Raw genomic sequence first — 3,438 nt, forward strand, 5'->3', positions numbered from 1 at the left:
CCGGCCCCTCCGCCCACCCCCCATTCCCGGCCGGCAAACCTGAGCCACATTTAACTTATTCACCCTTGTAAATATGTAGAAAATTAGTTCGTTTTTGCCTTTTTTTTTTTTCTTTTCTTTTCTTTTTTTTTCCCTTGAGCCTATATTTTGCTTGGTGATTTACGAGAAAAAGAAAACGAACAAAAAAAACCAACAAAAAATGAACAAAAAAACCCTAAAATCCTTTAGAAAAGAGAAAAAAAAATACACGAGTCTTAAAAGTTTGTATGTAATAGCATGCAAATAATATCCGAGTTAATTTAACGATGTTGGGAAGAAGCCGAATGCACTATATACAGGAATCGATTGGGTGAAATAATACTGTTTTATAGAGATTTAAAATTATCTATGCTCTTAAAAATAGTGGGGAGGGGAGGGAGGGGAAGAGGTAACAATTTTAGGGTGACCTGAAAGGCAATATAGTAATATATGGACTGCAAACGGTTGGCTGCTATCTCACTATGCACCAGATTTATTTATTAACCCTCGGGAAACGGAAAAATCTTATTTTAACCTCGATGTTTGGAAAAAAAAAAAAAAGGACAGCAAGAAAATGCACATTATTTGTTGTGGAAACAAGAGGAAAAAAAAGAGGATTAAGAATTCGTGCAATCGTTGGAGCGAAAGCGGGACCGATCCTGCGCGGAGGAGCGGGGCGGGTTTGTTTTGTTTTTGTTTTTTTAAACGAGTTGCTTATTTAAAAAAGGAGAAAAAAAAACCATTAAAAAAACAAATTTTGGGGCGGGGGGGGGGGGGGGACAAGACAAGAGACCAGCGTACAAAGCGAGCTTGGGAGCCTGGTGCATTTTAGGGACTGATCGTGCGAAGCGTTTTTAACGACCTGTTGTTTCGATTTGTGACGGTTTTAATGATGTTGCATCAAGATAAAAACTTATATTCAACTAGAGCCTGGGTCGGGTTTTCTCTCAACTTTGGGGGGGTCCCGCAGCATCGGGGTTTTGTTTGGGGGTTGTTTATTCTTCCCTTTGATTCCCGGGGCGGATGCAAAAGCTTCCCCGAGCTCCCGCTGAGATAAGTCCGGCGTTGAGCGTCGCCTCTGCCCCATTGAACTCTGGCTTTTCACTTTTCCTGCCTTTTTGTTTTTTGTTTTTTCCAGCCGGGTTCTGGGTGGTTTTGGTTTTCTTTCCCGGCTGGAGGGTCCTGGAGACCTTCGTCCCTGCAGCTGCTGGAAAGTCACCGGATCCAGTTTGGTCCCAGCTTGTCCGACACCGTCCTGACGAGCCGCTGGCTTGATTTTCAACGGTAATAAATGATTTTTCTTTCCTCTTTTGGCTTCTCCCTCTTGAATTCTTTATTTAAAAAGGATAAAAAAAAACCCTTAACAAACCAAGCCCACACCGTCCCCAATCCAAGCTTTTGAGTTGGTTTTTTACTGATTTTGGGGACTGTTTTTAAGGATATTTTTCCCTTTGCCGCAAACCCTGAGCGTGGCTGCAGCTTTTCCTGGACTCAGCGGGACAAATTCCAATGCAACCCTTGGTCCAACATAGTTTTTGGGCATTTTATGTCATTTTTTAATATTTAGGTGTATTTTCTGTCTTATATTTTTGCCCAGGCTCAGCCGTGGCAGGTCCCCAGGCTGTGGCGTGTTCCCTCCTGCCGCTTCCATAAGTCTCTACCGTGCTCATGTAACCCCCCGGCTTCTCCTGGGATTTGTGGGGTGTGCCTGTGACCCCACAACCCTCTAGTCTTACCTCTTCTGCACCCCCAAGCCTCACTCCCCCTTTTCTTCATCTTTTTCCGTCTTTTTGGTGTCTTATTTTGTGGCCAGAGGGTTTTTGAGCAGCCTGAGCTCGGCTCAATATCGGACTTGGATTTTGGGATGGGAGCTGGGATGCAAAGAGGGACATTTGTCCCAGGGCTGGACAAAAAGGGGGGTTTGGAAGGTGGTGGATTCACCCCTTATTCCTGTATTTATTTAGATCCAGGGAAGCTTTTGCAAACCTGGCTCTAAATAAAATTAACCCGTGCAGCTGCTCGCGGGACATTGCATCCTCCCATTTTTTGGAGGTGAATCACAGCTTCCTGGTGGGTTATTCCCTAATTTTCCTCCCAATATCCCCTTCTCTTGGTGTGTTTGTTTTATTTTTTTTGGGAGAACGCATCCAGCTGCCTGGTTGTGATCAAATAAGGAGAATTTGGGGAGGAAAAGTGTTTGGGGCTGGTGCCTTCCCCAAACCAGCCGAGGGATCTCAGCCCCCGCCATCTGAATCCTCACTCCTGGATCTTCCCATGACCCACGTTCCCGATGGGCACATCCTGGGGGTCACTGCCCCTTTTCCCAGCTGCGCTGGGGCTGGTTGGAGAAGCAGAGCTGACTTCAGGGGCTCTGTGGGGTTTTCTGGGAACGCTGTCCCATGGGCTGTCACCCCAGGACCCAGCACGGTGCCTGCGGGGTGACGGAGCTCACCTCCCGCTCTGGAATCCTTTCTCCACTTCCATGGCAGAGCGAAGGCAGCAATTTAGGATTCCCACTTTTCCCCTTTGCCTCCTCCTTTTTGATTTATAGATTTCATTTTTGGGGGGGCAACAACCTGGGAGGGATCCCGGATTATTTTGGCAATCCAGATATTATCCCTTCCCCTTCATCCCAAAGGGATCCCCAATTCCTTGTGCCACTGTGATTTTTAGTTTTAGTTACCCGCTCATTTTTTTTTCCCCCCGAACCCTCCTGGAAATCCCTGGAAATCCCCTAAATAAGGGAATAGCTGAAACAGGACACAGGGTGTTGCTGCCACCCGTTAACATTGGTTCTCCATGGGGGACCCCATCCCACAGTTTTTGGGGAGATTTGAGGGTGGAATTGCACCCTTCTGCCCCTTCATCCTGACTTTCTCCGGGCTCCTGAAGCTCCCAGCTTTCTGGGATTTGGCTTTGCTGAATAAATAATAAAAACTAAAGTGGTTTAAGCCCAAATTTGGCTGGTTTATGACTCGTCTCCTTTTTGGGGCTGATTCCCCCCCTGCACCCTGGGATCTGGGTGGTCCCAGCTTGGGTTTGCAGAGTTTTTTGGGATGGCTGCAATATTTTCAGGATTGTGCGTGTATTCCAAGGGTGTTGGCGCATGTTTTGGGATGGGGATGAGGTGGGACAGGGTCGTGTGTTCCTGTGTGCCGCAGGACTGCGGCGATCTGCGGGTGCCACCACGTCTGCTGCAGGAGGATGTTTGGCGTTTGGGGTCACTCTGACCTTGTTTCAAAGCTTTTCCCTCATTTTTCCTGATCCCTGAGTGGGGCTGGAGCCTCCTTCTCCATCTTCCTACTGCTTTTTGGGGTCTGCATGGGGTTGCAGGACCTCAGGACACCACCCCCTCCCTCCTGTGAGGATCTGCAGTCCCTCCGCTCCTCATGGGCATCTCCTGCATCCTCAGCTCCATCC

The 3,438-nt window shown here is 47.7% G+C and overlaps 1 long non-coding RNA gene across 1 annotated transcript; it reads left to right on the plus strand.

Annotated features, from left to right (window-relative positions):
* The first annotated feature begins 6 nt into the window (after positions 1-6).
* Positions 7-2,976, plus strand: LOC108449729. The gene is made up of 2 exons (XR_001866008.1): positions 7-1,302; positions 1,616-2,976. It is a non-coding gene; the product is annotated as an uncharacterized LOC108449729 (long non-coding RNA).
* Positions 2,977-3,438: the final 462 nt, after the last annotated feature.

Source organism: Corvus brachyrhynchos, unplaced genomic scaffold (assembly GCF_000691975.1).
Source record: "Corvus brachyrhynchos isolate BGI_N302 unplaced genomic scaffold, ASM69197v1 scaffold89, whole genome shotgun sequence".
NCBI classification, from domain to species: domain Eukaryota; kingdom Metazoa; phylum Chordata; class Aves; order Passeriformes; family Corvidae; genus Corvus; species Corvus brachyrhynchos.